Source organism: Erpetoichthys calabaricus, chromosome 5, assembly GCF_900747795.2.
Source record: "Erpetoichthys calabaricus chromosome 5, fErpCal1.3, whole genome shotgun sequence".
Classification (NCBI taxonomy): Eukaryota; Metazoa; Chordata; class Cladistia; order Polypteriformes; family Polypteridae; genus Erpetoichthys; species Erpetoichthys calabaricus.
The window spans coordinates 87,399,312-87,418,243 of NC_041398.2; the positions used below are offsets into that span (position 1 = coordinate 87,399,312).

General features: G+C 37.2%; 1 long non-coding RNA gene across 1 annotated transcript in view; it reads left to right on the forward strand.

The window, feature by feature from the left end:
• Nucleotides 1-16,899, forward strand: part of LOC114651787 (uncharacterized) — a 40,364-nt gene extending 23,465 nt beyond the window's left edge. Inside the window, exons 2-3 of the long non-coding RNA XR_003716236.1 lie at nt 5,274-7,047; nt 15,138-16,899. This is a non-coding gene — a long non-coding RNA (uncharacterized LOC114651787). The remainder of the gene's footprint in view (nt 1-5,273; nt 7,048-15,137) is intronic.
• The last annotated feature ends 2,033 nt before the right edge of the window (nt 16,900-18,932 follow it).

Below are 18,932 nucleotides of genomic sequence, written 5' to 3' on the forward strand. Positions count from 1 at the left end.
AGTCTTCAAGAGCAAGTCAATTACAATTAGTTCAAAAGAAGTTAATTAGCAGCAAAAACTGGACACTCGTTAAGAAAAGGGTTAGAATGAAAACCTGCAGCCATGGTGGTCCTCCAGGACCAGAGTTGGCAATCCCTGGTTTAATCTGTACTACATATATGTTTACTGACCTATAAAGAACAAAAGAAGAGGACAGAACAAAAAGATATATATTCATATATGAGGGGTTAACCCAAAAATTCCCAGAATTGGTCAATAGCATGAGAGTAGGTTGTAGTTATTAACTGTGCCACTAGGTATTGTATGGCTACAGATTTGTTAATCTCTGCTGAGATATTCAAGATGTGTATTTCTGACCTTTATTCTACAGTCGTGCACGTGACTTCAGTGATTTTTTTCCCCTTTAAGTTGAAAAAAGCATGTCAGATCATATCTAACATCAAGACTATGGTGATCATATTTTTCAACATTAATGGACTTGTTAATAAAGAGTTTGTTCTCTGTGATCAGACTGTTGATCAGAAACATTACGCTGAACTGCTGAGGCATTTGCAGGAAAGTATCAGAGAAATAAAATAAAAAACAAACATCCAGGGCAGTGATACACGCAAAACTGAATTTTGCACTGTGACAATGCACCTCCACATTCTGTGTTATGAGTCAAAGAGATCTTGACCAAAAACAAGATGGTTGTTCCTTCAGACTTCCCTATTATGTCAGATATTGCTCCCTGTGACTTGTTTTATTTTTTTTGATCCCATAACTAAAATTGAAGCTGTAGACTCGGTAACAATAAGAGGAATAAATAAAATGTTAACAGGAATGGAAGACACACTGGGACATGTTTATTGTATCTCAATGAGAATGGTTTGAAGTTGATCAAAACAAATTTCTGTAAGTTGTATAATAAAATATTTCTTTAACAATTTTGGGAATTTTTGGATCCCTCTAGCATATTCAAAAAACTAGACCACAAAATATGAGCCAGTGACATGCGGCAGAAGGAAATTGTGAGGATAGACAAGGATTGAGTTTTTACTGATATTTTTTCAAATCCTGTGCATGGGAGAATATGCTATAATTATAATAGGTAATACATTATTAAGAATGGATTCTTTCAGTGTGAAGATGTGAAAAATATTAAGATGATATGTTTGTGTTAAGTAGATCATACAGATGTTTAAGTAAGTCATATGAATATAAACTTTCTCAGCTAATATATTTTTAGACTTTGTAAGCTGTTTGTTGACTAGGTGAAAATGTAATACATTTATTAAAGGTTAAGGACTGGTTTTAAATACGCTGTACGCTTAGTTCAAGCTTTTCGGCATGACATGCATAAGTAGTTGAACAAGCACCAAAAATATCAATCAAATGGTGATCGATGCCAAATTTAAATGTTGGAAATTTCAGAAGATGCTTTGGTTCACAATAATTCTAAAGGAGGAGATGAATGCACTTTCTCAGGATCTGAATCACTTTAGACCAGGTTTATAAAGTCAGACAATGAGTGGATCGTAGCAGCAGCAGGAAGAACAAAGCCATCCAGAGATCTCCATGGCAAGAACTATCTAAGCTACAACATGCGAACTGCAAGAGCTGAGAACTACCTGCACACTGTTGCACATTGAGTGTTTCAGTCAGCACAGTCCGTGTAAACTGCTAAACATTCGGGGTTGTGTTTTGTGATTGTCACACTCATTTACTTTGCTTCAGCTTTTGGTATATTAAGTAATGTTAAAGACTGTAATGACTGAGTAAAGTATCTAAACCTGCTTCCCTGCTTACCTTGTTGCTCAATTCTACCCATCTAGGGTTAGGTTGAAGGAGGGATATCTTCTAGAGAAAGGAGAGTCAAAGCAGCAGGATGAAGCCTGACTGTAGTCCAGGGTGCAAGTGCATTGTGGCGGTGGGCTGTTTCTCCTTTCAAATCAATAAGTACAGGAATAGAACACAGAGGGCGAAGATAAAGCATAAGTGTGGCTATGCAGAAACAAGTCTGGGCATTGAGACAAGGGGGTTATATTTTAGGAAAGAGGGAGCCAAAACCTTTCCACAATAAAAACACCATACTATTTCTCAAAGTTTAACACTGAACAGTGGAGTTATTGATAATCGCACTATGAAATGATACATGCATTTTCCCATCATTTCCAATAAAATGTTAGTCCATCATTCAAACAGTGCAAAAATCAGTTTGTGACATTTCTCACACAGACTTTTAAAATAATGAAACGAGTAAATAGCAGAAAATAGGGGTAATCAAATTTCACCATACTTATAGTTTATTGGTTCCTCTTGTATGTAAAGATAACAATTCAAACCTTATAAAAATGTTATATCTTATGCAGTATCTGCTTTAAGAGATTCCCAGTGAGTTGTAACAGAAATCCACAGAGTAAACATGTTTTTAATTAAAAAAATGTCAGTCTGTGAAAATACATATTTAAGAAAGCTATCATCTGTTAATATGGGTTGTTTCATAAGTCATGTGAATATATTATTATGGACCCTATGATGCAGCATAATTAATTATTACTACAACAGAAAATTTACATGAGTTAATGAAAACAGCAAGTTGTTACCAATAAAAATGTAGTTGATATGTGAGAAATTAAGAGTAAACAATGTTATCATAAGTGTGGTAAGCCTTTACAAATATGAAATCATATCATTCTTTAAAAAAGTCTTGGGTTATTGAATCCATTTTATATTAGCGTGACCCATGTCAGAGTTGATATGTTGTTAAAACTTTCTAATGCAAATTTGTAGATGCACATCCACAACCCAAATCAGAAAATAGTAGGATGGTATGGAAGATTCAAATAAAAACAGAATGTGGTGCTTAGTAAGTGATAGTAAATGGACTTTGACCTGCAAACAATATAACAGCCCATTACTTGATGTTACAACCAAAAGAATTGTATTTTTTTTTTCAAAAATAAACACTTAATTTGATGTTGATACTTGCAACATATTTGGACAGTAAAGAATTGATCACTTTATGATGTTGCTTTCCTTTTGCTTTTTGACAATATGTTTCTGTAAGTTTCCAAAATATAAATCAAAACAAACTTAGAAAGCAAACTGAAAACAAATTGAAGTCAAAAATCAATAAAAATATCTACAAAATCAGAAAACAGGGCTGCTCACTTTTGAAATTCTGCCTCCTTTATTTAAAAATTGTCACTGTGAAGTCACTAAACATGTGAGCCTGTGCTACACTACAGGGCCAGCATGTCAGTACACCCATGTCAGCAAACATAGTGACAGGGAAAGTAGTCAGCAAACAAAAATGAGTACAACGATAAACATTACATCAAAGAAAGGCAAACACATCCACATGGCTGAGAAACCTGAAAGTACCCTCTTTTGGCAATAAAAAACAGCTCAATGTTAGCATTTCTTGTAAATGTCGTCAGTCACTTACTGTACAGCAGGAATTGCTGCTCTCTCCTCTACCCAGAACTGATTCATCTGTATGAGTCCTGAAAGCTTTTTTGTACATACAGCCTACTTTCACAGCCCCACTGTGTTATAATTCAGCCAAGGTTCCTTTCCTGACTGGGGTTCAGATCTTTGTTTTATGACTCTTTTGTCCATGTGTCATTGTTTTCTTTACATTGATATTTCTTGTGTCTATTATTGGTATTCTTTGTTGTTCATTTTGTCTATGTATCAATGCCTTGCTTATGTTTCATGTGTTTTGTGGGTGGTCCTCCAACAGGTGTGGCCACCTGCCAATCACTGATTGTTTCCCATAGTTCCTGGCAGTTCATTCAAATGCACTTGGGAGTTTGGGTGAGTTTTTGTGTTTCTACTGTGCTTTTTGATATATCTGGATTTTTGACTCTCTTCCCTATGTTTTCACCGCACTTGGGATATAATAATAATAATTATTTTTGGGACTGTGTTTGTTTGGGATTGCCTTATTCTCTAGGAGAATCCTTTTTGCCTTTTGTGCTCAATGGAGCTTCGTGGCTTTGCAGCATTTTTGTGGAAATAAAATCTTTATAATTTATTAAAATCTTTAAAATGTTTATAATGGTCTGTGTTTGTCCTTGCGTACTAGCCTAGTTTGGCAGTTTTCCCCTTGAGTGGAAATTATTGGTAGAGTTTGGGGTTTATGTTCTTTGGAACTCCACGACATACTGCATTTCAATGGACTTTGTCAGATCAATGCAGACCTGAGTGTGATGCTCTGACACCTTGCTTTACAGCTGATGCAAGATTGGAAATGCTCTAGAATAGTGACTTTTTGAATGGACTCCTATTATTGGTGTATTTCTGCATTTTCATTCTGTATTAGCACCCAAAATGATAACACTACAAAACAGTAACTGATTGTTTAGCTTACTGGCAGTTCTACCCATTTAAGACCAGTTGAAATGTAAGTAATCAATGTAGACCTCACCTTTATCATTTACAACTATTGGAATGTATTTTGTAATGCATGGAGTAATAAAATGTATTGCATTAGTCATTCCAATAGATGGCACATCACAAACATTTGCAGTAATAAGATGCATTGCATTTGTTATTCCAACAAACAAAGCATGGCAAACATTTGTAGTAATAAAATGCCTTGCATTTGTCACTCCAACAGATGGCACATCACAGACATTTGTAGTAATTACATTTATTGTATTTGTAATTCCATCAGGTGGCACATAAACATTTGTAGTAATAAAATGGATGGCATTTGTCATTTCAACAGATGGTGCATCACAATCTTTTGTAGTAATAAGATGCATTTTCATTTCAACAGTAACTGGATAGACATGCTGCACTACAAACGTTAACAATGAATACATCCAACAGAGAGTAACTGCCAGACAGACAGAAATCTCCTTATCCACCTTTATAAAGGACAAGTGTCTGTCTATCTGTTCGGTTGCTACGTCTCTATTATATGCCATTGTTATGGGATTTGTAAAAGAAGCACTAATGTTTGTGATGTGCCATCTGTCAGATTTGTAAAACTAGTGCTTATGTTTGTAATGAGCCATCTGATGGTTAACAGAGACACAGCAACTGGATGGACACACAAATACACAGACACTTGTCCTTTTATTAAGGTGGGTTATAGACTTAGATTTTTTTTCATTGCAGAAATTTAGCCTAATGAGGTCTTAAGAAGTAATTAGCAATTGTCATACACGTGCACACGGGAGACAGCTAAAGGGCTCAAATGAGGGAAATTCCATGCTAGACCAGTGGGGAGTGGGGTGGATGGGCAGAGTGTGTTAACCCTTTCTCTTCTTCTCCTGCAGACCATTCTCGGGAAATTCCACCTGGCCTCGATGACGTCCCTTCTGGTTTTGACTCCAATGATGTCTCTTCCGGTTCTGGACCCAATGACATCACTTCCAATGCCTCTCCTTAAATACCACCATTTTCCACCTATGCATTAATTCCGTTTTGAACTCCATGAAACCATTTGCTTTACTGTGTTGCAACCAATTACAATATACGGGGCTGCTACTCCAAACCTTTTTGTGGCTCCTACGTGTTCTTGTTGCACCACCATAAATAAGGAAATCACCTGACAAATATGTGGCTATTGTGAGAATCTTTATTTGAAACAAATATAATATTTACAATTACAAAATAACAAATCTAACTTTGAATTATCTTTCTTGTGTACTTTGCTCCAGAAATCTTTTTCTTCTCTCAGATAAACCATACCAACCTTCTTTCATATATTTGTGCATTTCTTTGAGAACTGGGCCTTCCTACTTTCTTGGCATGATAGTTGCTTGAGACTCTGTTAGATGCTTTGAATCATCTGGATTACTTGAGAATTCCTTTCCATTCCTTTAGGCAGTGTTTGGCCAGCATTTGTTAGTGGATGGTGCTGTGGTAAACTGAAACTGGTAGGAAGGCTTTGCTGGGAATCAAGTGGAGAATGCATCTGTCTGGAAGAGCTTCCCATGTATCTCAGAAGAGGTCAAGGACTTGGACACCAAATGGACTATATTTTCAGATCCCAATATTGGAAGCATCTGCATGGGGCAAGAAGGTCGTGGGTGCCTGTGATTACCGCAACATTAGGGCTTATTTTTGGAAACCAACAATAAGGGAAGTTGTCAAGCTGAAGAAAGAGGCAATTTGTGTAGCATTCAAATGAGAGTTTTCAGATTTGAATATTCTATTAAATTGAGTCTATTTGTTGTGGGAGTTGAACCTGCCAAGGAGATGAATCGTGTCCCAAGTCCTGTTCATGATTTTCAAGGACAGGATATTAAGATAGAGCAAAAATTGTAGAGTATCCAATTTGGGAACCTAAAGGCTGCTCCTCTGCTGTTACAGGATGATGATGCCCATTTGACTTCTTCAGTCAGTAATCTCCTGCCCACACTGGAACATTTTGCATGCTAGGTGCAGAATAAGAATACACACCTCCATATCCCAGGTCATGGTCCTTTTCCAAGAAAAGTGTTGTGTTCTCCTTAGTGAGCAGCTCCACCAAGTGGAATAGTACAAGTATCATGACTAATGCATTGGTGCAGAAGCACCAGAACTATGGATATTTCACAGTAAAGTGGTGGTGAAGCATAGCAAAATCTTTGGACAAGGTGTCCAGTTACAGGTTAGACTACATCCCTAGCCTCAGCTGGGCCACAAGTTCCTGGGTAGTGACTGAAAGAATGAAATGGGAGTCCTGCACAGGATTGCTGGGCTCACTAATCTTGACAAGATGAGGACCTCAGCAATGTTGGAGGACTTTGCAGTAGAATTTCAGCTTTGGAGGATTAAGAGGAGCCAGTTGAAATGGTTCAGGTATACAGCTGGAATGCTCACTTGGCAACTGCCATGATCCATGGGGAGTAAACCAAGAGAAAGACCCAAGGCACATTGGAGAGATTATATCGCTTGACTCCCAATTCTCCATCAGAGGCTCGGAGAGAATGTTGAGGTTAGGATGGCCTGATCAGTCTATTTTAGCATGTTGCTACCACGACTCTCATCTGGATATGCAGAGAGAAAATGATGATGATGAAGCAACTGATTTTGGATGAATGTCAATACTGTGGAACCTACAAGGTAATCCAATAATATCGATCACCAACTATAAATTATAATTGGTTTATTAGAGAATTAAGCTAGTTGTGTCATCATTTTTTCCACACTGAAAAATTGCTCTACTTATACTTTCTAATGTTTAAATAAATGCAAACTGTAACTTTCAGCCATTTGTTAATATAAGACATCTGAATTTAATAATAAAATTGAAATAAGTTTTACATTTTTATATCTTCATATATGTTAAAGTTGAAGCACTTCAAGAGTCTACACAATTCCTCATAGCCCTGTAAGTACACTATAGAAAGTTCATGGGACAAAAAATCTGAATCATGCTAATAACTGCAAGCTTGTGAAAAAGGAAATATTGAGGAACTGGAATTTATTTAGCCTTAAAAAGACTAAGAAAAGACATGATAAAAACATTTTAAATTATGTTGTGAATAAATTCAGTCGAAGCCAGTTACCTGATTACAATGCACCTCTCAAAAATAACGTGCTGATGTTCAAGTGGCATAAGAATTCAACCAAAAAGTTAGAAACTCTTTTTTCACAACAAAGTAATTGTAAATACTTAGAAAAACCATGTAGTGTGCTGCAAAGTACTACCCTGAGGGCACTTAAGTCTCATCTTGTTGTTATTTTAGAAACATTAATTGAAAAGGAATTGATTAAAGTGACTAATCTCATCAGGATGTTTTCTTTTAACAGGTTGTATCATGACTTACCAGGGATGTTATGGGGAATTTGTAAATATGTGACAACAGTATGTACAATATATATATATATATATATATATATATATATATATATATATATATATATATATATATATATATATATATATGCAGGTGCTGGTCATAAAATTAGAATATCATGACAAAGTTGATTTATTCAGAAAGTGAAACTTGTATATTAGATTCATTCATTACACACAGACTGATGTATTTCAAATGTTTATTTCTTTTAATGTTGATGATTATAACTGACAACTAATGAAAGTCCCAAATTCAGTATCTCGGAAAATTAGAATATTGTGAAAAGGTTCAATATTGAAGACACCTGGTGCCACACTTTAATCAGCTAATTAACTCAAAACACCTGCAAAAGCTTTTAAATGGTCTCTCAGTCTAGTTCTGTAGGCTACACAATCATGGGGAAGACTGCTGACTTGACAGTTGTCCAAAAGACGACCACTGACACCTTGAACAAGGAGGGCAAGACACAAAAGGTCATTGCTAAAGAGGCTGGCTGTTCACAGAGCTCTGTGTCCAAGCACATTAATAGAGAGGCGAAGGGAAGGACAAGATGTGGTAGAAAAAAGTACAAGCAATAGGGATAACTGCACCCTGGAGAGGATTGTGAAACAAAACCCATTCAAAAATGTGGGGGAGATTCACAAAGAGTGGACTGCAGCTGGAGTCAGTGCTTCAAGAACCACCATGCACAGACGTATGCAAGACATAGGTTTCAACTCTCGCATTCCTTGTGTCAAGCCACTCTTGAACAAGAGACAGCATCAGAAGCGTCTTGCCTGGGCTAAAGACAAAAAGGACTGGACTGCTGCTGTCTGATAAAAGTAAATTTTGCATTTCATTTGGAAATCAAGGTCCCAGAGTCTGGAGGAAGAGAGGAGAGGCACAGAATCCATGTTGCTTGAAGTCCAGTGTAAAGTTTCCACAGTCAGTGATGGTTTGGGGTGCCATGTCATCTGCTGGTTTTGGTCCATTGTGTTTTCTGAGGTCCAAGGTCAATGCAGCCGTCTACCAGGAAGTTTTAGAGCACTTCATGCTTCCTGCTGCTGACGAACTTTATGGAGATGCAGATTTCATTTTCCAACAGGACCTGGTACCTGCACACAGTGCCAAAACTACCAGTACCTGGTTTAAGGACCATGGTATCCCTGTTCTTGATTGGCCAGCAAACTCGCCTGACCTTAACCCCATAGAAAATCTATGGGGTATTATGAAGAGGAAGATGCAATACGCCAGACCCAACAATTCAGAAGAGCTGAAGGCCACTATCAGAGCAACATGGGCTCTCATAACACCTGAGCAGTGCCACAGACTGATCGACTCCATGCCACGCCGCATTGCTGCAGTAACCCAGGCCAAAGGAGCCCCAACTAAATATTGAGTGCTGTACATGCTCATACTTTTCATGTTCAAACCTTTCAGTTGGCCAACTTTTCTAAAAATCCTTTTTTTTCACTGGTCTTAATTGATATTCTAATTTTCCGAGATACTGAATTTGGGACTTTCATTAGTTGTCAGTTATGATCATCAACATTAAAAGAAATAAACATTTGAAATACATCAGTCTGTGTGTAATGAACGAATCTAATATACAAGTTTCACTTTTTGAATGGAATTACTGAAATAAATCAACTTTGTCATGATATTCTAATTTTATGACCAGCACCTGTGTATATATATATATATATATATATATATATATATATATATATATATATATATATATATATATATATATATATATATACAGTATATATACTGTATATATACATATATATATACTGTGTATATATATATATATATATATATACATATATATATATACTGTATATATAGATATATGTATATCTATAATAATAAAAGGCAAAGCCCTCACTGACTGATTCACTCACTCACTGACTGACTGACTCACTCATCACTAATTCTCCAACTTCCCGCGTAGGTGGAAGGCTGAAATTTGGCAGGCTCATTCCTTACAGCTTACTTACAAAAGTTAGGCAGGTTTCATTTCGAAATTCAAAGCGTAACGGTCATAACTGGAACCTCTTTTTTCACAATATACTGTAATGGACGGCAGCTCGATGGCCGTGGGAGGAGGAGTTGAGTGTCACGTCATCACGCCTCCCACGTAATCACGTGAAAAGACTGTGAACGCAGTAGGGACAAATGAAGGAGGAGCCGCAAACAGCGAAGAACAAAAAATTCATTAAACAATTGAGAAGGGAGCGAGTGAAGCATACAAGCATGTTCATAAGGGAAACAAAGCACGGTGTAAAACGTAAGTTTAAATTAAGTTTATAGAAACGCTCCTGCTGCGGATTGCAATAACGTGAAAAGACTGTGAATGCAGTAGGGACAAATGAAGGAGGAGCCGCAAACAGCGAAGAACAAAAAATTCATTAAACAATTGAGAAGGGAGCGAGTGAAGCATACAAGCATGTTCATAAGGGAAACAAAGCACGGTGTAAAACGTAAGTTTAAATTGAGTTTATAGAAACGCTCCCGCTGCGGATTGCAATAACATATTCGTGAGATAAAAGTTTAATGAGAAGACACGAGGTATAAACGAACCACACGCCATAGCGCAACGTTAGGGGCAACAGTTTCAACCATTCTATGATCTGCTTCTCGCAACTGAAAGACGGCACATGGCGGATGTTAGCCCACTTGCTGACCGCAACGTTAGGGGCTTCAACTCTGGCGCTGACGATATTCGATTCTCGAGAGGGGATGCAGTGAGTGTGTATGCCTGATGAGCCCAGAATTAAGGAGAAACACGTGTCGCATACTCTTTGCATTATTTGAAAGTAAACTATTAAAACCATTCTATGATCAGCTTCTGGGAACAGAAAGAGGGCACGTGGCGGATGTAAGGCGACTTCCTGACCAACCACAAGCGTAACCTAGCAGGTAACCATCCATACAGTCAGATTGTGATTCAGAAAACGAATGCCATGAATTTAATTACCACGATCTACATACTGTCAAATAAACGAAACACACGCCGTAGCAGGACAGCTGTGAAAAGCGAGGTTCACAAAAAAACAGATCCTTAACAAATTGTTATTGGTATATTTTCGATCTGTTTAAAAAGGTTTTATTTTCTTCTTAAAAAATTAAAAGCAGTACTTCGCCGCAACGAAGCGCGAGAATTTGGCTATATATATCTGCTTCTCACAATTAAAAGAGGGCACGTGGCGGATTTAGGCGACTTCATGACCAAACATAAGTGTTACCTGCCAGGTAGGGTTACCACTTTTAATACAAAAAAATAAGGGACGCATAGTGCAGCGGGTGCCACATCTCAGTGCCAACAGTTTGCAGACTCTACTTAAAAGACCCGCCCTCCTCACTGGACAGTTTAAAAGACCAATCAAACTAACGATGGCATCAAGTATTACCCAATCAAAAGTAGGAAAGGAGGCATCTTCATAAAATGCGTGTGGGATGATTTGCATGAGACGCTGCTTTAAAAAAAATGATAAAAAAAATACGGACAAGTCCCGTCCCGTTTTGAATCAATACGGGACGCGCAATTTCATTCTCAAATACGGGACGATTCCGTATTTTAAATGACGGGTGGCAACCCTACAGTGCCAGGTAACCACCCATACAATCAGATTGTGATTCAGACTAGGAATGCAATGAATGTAATTACCCCGATCTACATACAAGGCGAAAGTCTTGCAACATTCAAAGATGATGGGTTGTGATAAGTACACCATAGAACATAAAAGAGCTTATGAAGCCTTGAACCGAAAAAAGCAAGATCTCAGAGATCGTAAAAAAAAAAATAGGACGTAATGTTGTTTTACTCGCTGTAGATTTTAGTCAAACATTACCAGTTATTTCACAAGGGAGACCAGCAGATGAACTCAACGCGTGTTTAAAATCCATGCTTCTCCTACGCTCGGTTATATGTCGCGTGTTCTCGGGTAGGTGCACCAAAAAATGTATACATTTAAGAATGTAATGGACAAACAAAAAATGAGGTATACCCGAAGGCACTGCAGTAGTACTTAATGTAACTTTACTTCTTAAATGTTAATGTTTTACTGTTTAATAATTTATACGCTTCTTATATGTTGTTCAAATTCTTTTATCAAAATACCAGTGACAGCGCAATGCACGATAATGTGGAGTGAATACACCATACGCATCCGCCCACGGCCGCCCTGGTGTGCGCAGATAGGAGTTGATTCTACAATAAAATAAAATAAAGATAAAAACCCAGGATTGTTTCCTGCCTTGTGCCCTGTGTTGGCTGGGATTGGCTCCAGCAGACCCCCGTGACCCTGTGTTCGGATTCAGCGGGTTGGAAAATGGATGGATAAAAAGAGTAATACAATCATCACCCATAAAGCGGATAGTAGACGTGACGTTCTGTATGTGTACCAGATTTCAAGTCAATAGGTGAAACGGTTTGCGAGCTACAGGTGATTTAAAATCCTGGACAGACAAACGAATAGCCACGGTAGCAAATTACAGAAGAAGATTTTACTGTTTAATAATTTATATTTATATGAAATGTGCTTCTTATATATTACTTCATATTCTCATATGATAATTATGTTAATGTTGTTTATATTGATTTCTATGTTATTGAAACTGCATGTATGTGTGTATATGTATGTATATATATATATATATATATATATATATATATATATATATATATATATATATATATATATATGTGTGTGTATACATATATATGTGTAATATATATATATATATATATATATATATATACTAGCAAAATACCCACGCTTCGCAGCAGAGAAGTAGTGTGTTAAAGAGGTTATGAAAAAGAAAAGGAAACATTTTAAAAATAACGTAACATGATTGTCAATGTAATTGTGTTGTCATTGTTATGAGTGTTGCTGCCATATATATATATATATATATATATATATATATATATATATATATATATATATATATATATATATATATATATATATATATATATATATATAATATATGTGTATGTGTATATGTATATATATATGACAGCCACACTTATAACAATGACAACACAATTACATTGACAATCATGTTACGTTATTTTTAAAATGTTTCCTTTACTTTTTCATAACCTCTTTAACACACTACTTCTCCGCTGCGAAGCGCGGGTATTTTGCTAGTATATATATATATGTGTGTGTGTATATATATATATATATATATATATATATATATATACACACATACATAATAATAATAATAATAATAATACATTTTATTTATATAGCGCCTTTCCCATGCTCAAGGCACTTACAGAATAAATAAAGAACGGCAGAATATACAGTATATAGCATTGTACAAACCAGATAAATAAACAAAGAAGATTAAGACAGTAAATTCTGAAAAAAAAAAAAACAGACAACATAATTGATGGTCTAGCACACACACACAGGTTACATGAGCATCTTGACAGAGAAGTAAACTGAGAGAAAGGTAATAAAGTCAAGTAGAGCTAAAAGCCTTCCTGAACAGATGAGTTTTGAGTTGTTTTTTAAAAGAATTCATGGAGTCAGCTGACCTGATTAATTTTGGTAGGTCATTCCAGAGTCTGGGCGCTATACAGCTGAAGGCCCTGTCACCCATGGAGTGTAGATTAGTGACGGGCACAACAAGATTACCAGAATCAGAGGACCTTAGTGGGCGGGCAGGCACATAGTGATGGAGAAGGTCACTGATGTAGTTTGGCGCGAGGTTATTTAAAGCTTTGTAGGTTATTAGTAGGATTTTATATTCGATTCTGTAGGACACAGGGAGCCAGTGAAGGCGGAGCAGGATGGGTGTGATGTGCTCGCTGCTGCTGGCTCGAGTAAGGACTCTTGCAGCTGAGTTTTGAATAAGCTGGAGCTGTGATATAAGAATAGAAGGGGCACCTGCCAGTAGGGAATTACAATAATCGATGCGGGATGTGATAAAAGCATGGACAAGTTTCTCAGCATTAGAGAAGGAGAGGAAGGAGCGAACACGGGATATGTTACGGAGGTGAAAGTAAGAAAGTTTCTTAATGTGATTTATGTGGGCGGAATAAGTGAGGGAGGAGTCAAAAATGACACCAAGATTTTTTACAGTAGAGGCAGGTCTGATGAGATCACTGCCAAGATGGACTGGGAAGGAGCTCATTTTATTAAGTTGCATTTTAGTCCCTACATACATACATATTCTGACAGATTAAGGTCTCCGTGACCCCTTGAACCCTCAGACTAGACGTCAGACACCAGATAAAAGTCCAAATAATAGTTTATTATTATTAATATTAATAATAATAATAATAATAATAAATGTGCACAAAGCACCCTCCACTCCACAATACTCAAATAATAATAATAATAATTCCAATAAACAATAACCAATCCTCCACTCCCAGACGCGTTGCCACCCTTCCACCCAGCTCAGCTCAATGTCTGGGATTTCCCATCGTCCTTTTATATTCCCTGACCCGGAAGCGTTTCCCATCTTACTTCCGGGTCAGATAAAAAGTCCTTCTTTTCAACCCAGAAACACGACGTTCCCTCTGGTCATATGATTATGACGTGCTTCCGGGTTATAGGGCACGTATAAGTCCTTGAGCCTCCCTGCAGTGTCCTCTGGTGGGCCCCACGGTGTCCAGCAGGGTTGGGAATAAAAACTCCATTGTCCATAATTCCCTGCTGGTCTTCGGGGCACTTCCATGCTACAGGGAGGGCTCCATCTAGCGGCCTGGGGGTATTGGCCGGGGTAAATGGCCGGCCATCCCTCACAATATACATTCGCACATACATATGCATTCACACATTAATAAATACATGCATACGTACATATTGTATACAGTATAAACATTTTTACATAAGCTATGTTACATTTTATACTTTTTACTACCTATATACTGTATATCTGTAGCTGTATCTAAATATAATGCAAAGACTGATCACTCACTCACTCACTCACTCACTCACTCACTCACTCACTCACTCACTCACTCACTCACTCACTCACTCACTCATTCACTCATCTACAAAAACACAATTTTCAGTTTAGTTAAAAAGTGAAAATTTGGTAGGATGATACATCTAGGGTGCTAGATATCCACTAAGAAAGGACATTTCAGTATATCAATAATGAGGGATAACCCCCCCAGTAAATGCCCCAAAATTTTAAAAAATGCTTTGACAGATTTGATTGAAATTTGGTGACATTATAGACAAAAGAAAACTAGCCGAACTGTGTTTTTTAATTTGTCAATATTTATTAATATCATGTGTCGCAAATGTGCAACCAACAGCATGAAAAGGTGGTAATGTCACACCAAACCAGGGATGGTAGTGTGTACTAACCTTTTCTCTCTTTCTCCTTCAGGCCACCCGAGGGAAATCCCACCTGGACCTGTGAACATCACTTATGGTTCTGGGCCCAATGACATCACTTCATCTGACCCAGCTATAACAACTCCATCTTGTTCCTATTAGTTAAGTTCTGGCTTGATCTCCATCTGTAATAACCTTTTGATTTTTTTCATCTGTTTCAAGTCTACAGAATGGCTACCCCAAACCTTTTTCCATCTCCCTGTTATCTTTCCACACATTAACTTGTATGTTTTCAGCTGTGCTGACACCATGCTTTATGCATATCCCGTGATTTATACAAATGAAGTGATCAATGGGGCATGCAAAAACACCACTAACCAATAGGGTAGACGGATGACTGAAACCAGGATTTGGTGTCCTGCACAGGAAAAAAGTGATGGGATTACGTTCTGAAATTGAAAAAGAAAATTGTTGTTTTTGCTGTTGAATACTGACACTCTTACAGTAGATGTACTCTGGCTCTTATTTTGGTTATCTCATCTGCTTCATTGTCCTTTAACATTCAGTCGGTGGCACTGAAAACTGATCCCTTAACTGTTCTTTAACCACTGTGCTGCAAACTCAGAGGGAGGAATGTCGCTGTTTGATATTGGTGCTTAAATTTCTAATAGAGTGGACACAAAAATTACTGATCTGTGCTCTGTGCTTTTCGTGTTAATAAATCAGTATAACACATACTGTAGGACACCAGCACTTATTTATACCCACTTCAAGCACTGCTTTGCACATACAGAGGCGTTCACATCATAGGACTAACTATGTGCTAAATGGTAAATAGATTTTGAGGAGTCTGATCCCACATAATATCTTTTAAAAACAGTGAATATATTTCTTTTATGTTTGCAGCAGCTTTCAGAGAAATGTTTGGAGTATAAGTAATTTTGAACCTAGATCTTCTGACACTTTTTAAATGTTTAAGGACTAAAGTGAAGAGAATCATCCATAATTTGGAAATATGCTATCAAAAGTGTAATGTGCGAACTGTTAAACCACTGCAGGCAAATATTTATCAATCCGTTTTAAATTCAACCATATAGTTCAGTATGAAGAGTGCATGAAAGCTAAGCGAGCAGCATTAAATTCCAGTAATGTTAGATCCGTGAAACAGATGAATATTAATTACCTGTTTACGCCAACACACATCTGTATACAGCTGGCTATCGAAAGTATAATCAGATAATGGTAGTCATTGTGTTTTGCTTATCAAAAGACAAGGCTCCGATTAAAATTGTGTGCAACGAAAATTTTAAAAAATGATCAACAGTCAGGGTAAGAGAAGTGATAACTTCTTGCAATTATTTATCTGAAGTCAGTTATAAATTATTATAAATGTCACACAAAAATCAAAATGGATCGCTTTATGCAACCACAACCGATTTGAGGTTGAGTAGCACGATGCAAGCTGCCTGAGCATAATGGTTCATTATAATGTACACTGAAAAACAGACACTTGCAAAGTTGCTTCTATAACTGAGTGCACCTTTTATTTTTCTTAAGAACAGACTGAGTCTGGCAGCAGGTAACAGTGTGTTACTGTCGACATACTTCTCGAGCTTACTGTATATTAATATTGCTACATTTAATGCTTCTATATAGCAGTACATCAGAAGAACTAGGTGACATTACTGCCATTTAAGATTTTATCATGTTCCTTAATTTTTACATATGTATACAGCTTTTGTTTTCTTAATACAGCAGAAACCCAATTTAACATTCCTATGGTTAATATTTTTTAATATTTCACATTTTTGAATGGTGAGTGTTGGTGATGGCTGTTTTTTTAGAAGAAACACTAATTTTGGAAAATAAAGCTGGAATGCTTGTGTTATACCTAAAGTTTATTATCTACATATTTGTATAGCAGCAATCTACTGTATTAAAAAACAGTGACAAAGATTGTATAACTGCGTTGTATCATTATTAAACACAAAATATTTCATTTTTCAACTAATCCAGCTTTAACAATTGCATTTTAATTTTTAAGTGGTTTCCTGCACAATGATAGTTGCACTGTGCAGTGTGTAAAGAAAATGCAGGATAGTTGGCAAGACAAGGTGCATGTGCCATTGTACTGTTAATAGGCTATATGTACACTCTCTTCAGGAGTCCACGTCAGCCAGCTGCTTCCATTCCTGCGCTGATATCAAAATGGCATTTTTCACCCGATTACTTCAAGATGTGCCAAGACTTATGGTAAACGATGTAAGTCACAACCCTTAGCCTCTCTCTGTCCAGTGTGATTTTCACAGACCACATCAGTACATATACACGAGGTGTGCATGCATGAAGATAACAAATGGTTCAGGAGCTTTGGTTTTAAACATGTGGAAAATCCAGACTTTTTCATTTTGCAAGACTAATCTGCGAAAGGTATCTGTCTGCTCTTATGACTGCTTTCTGTCTGTACTAACACCTCCTCTTTTATGTCGTCAGACAGGCTGTCAAAAATTGTAAAGATGTCAAGTGTAAAAGGTAATAAATGGACGTACAGTATAAGCATACTGTTATAGCAACCCTTGCTTAAGTACATTTTCTTGTTTTTTGGATATTTTATTTTTTTTTAATTATTTTGTATATTGTGTTACAAATTATGTTTTTGATCTTTTTTGTATTTTATGTTTTGAGTATTGTTTTGTTCTGTAATCTTTTAGCAGTTATGTATTATGTTTGTATTAATGTAATTGAACATTTCAACATCTACTCAGTGTCTTGTGGGTGGCTCTGCAGGAGGCAGGGCCACCATTACAGCATCATCTGAAACACCACACTCTGCACACATAAGTCCAGCAGAGAGTGGAGTGCTTCAGTTTGTCATTACTGTTTTTGTGTTAAAGATATCTGTAAGTATTGGATTTTCTGGTTATTGATTATTGTAACTTTGTTTCTTGACTAAGAGTTTGAATTTCAGACTGACATTGTTTATTCTGAGTTAAGGTTTAAACAACGACCGCCACCAGTACTGTTAGCCAACAGGGTGCTGGCGGAAATTGGGCTACTGTTGGCTGAAGAAGAGGGGGAAGACGTGTCCGGAAGCACGAGGAGAGGAGGAAAGTAAAGAACGTGGAACTGAGGGTAGGAACTTTGAATGTTGGCAGTATGACTGGTAAGGGGAGAGAGTTAGCAGATATGATGGAGAGAAGGAAGGTTGATATATTGTGCGTGCAAGAGACTAAATGGAAGGAGAGTAAGGCCATGTGGATCGGAGGTGGATTCAAATTGTTCTATCATGGTGTGGATAGGAAGAGAAATGGAGTAGGGGTTATTCTGAAGGAACAGTATGTCAAGAGTGTTTTGGAGGTGAAAAGAGTCTCAGACAGAGTAATGATTATGAAGCTGGAAATTGAAGGTGTGATGATGAAAGTTGGGTGTGCGATGGATGAGAAGGAAGATTTTTGGAGTGAGTTTGATGAAGTTTTGAACAGTGTACCCAAGGGACAGAAAGTGGTGATTGGAGTGGATTTCAATGGACATGTTGGTGAAGGGAATAGAGGAGACAAGGAGATGATTGGTAGATATGGTGTCAAGGAGAGGAATGAAGAAAGTCAGATGATAGTGGATTTTGCCAAAAGGATGGACATAACTGTGGTGAATACATATTTTAAGAAGAGGGAGGAACATAGGGTTACGTACAAGAGTGGAGGAAGATGAACACAGGTAGATTACATCCTATTCAGAAGAGTCAATCTGAAGGAGATTGAAGACTGCAAAGTGGTGGCAGGGGAAAGTGTAGTTAAACAGCATAGGATGGTGGTCTGTAGGATGACGCTGGAGATCAAGAAGAGGAAGA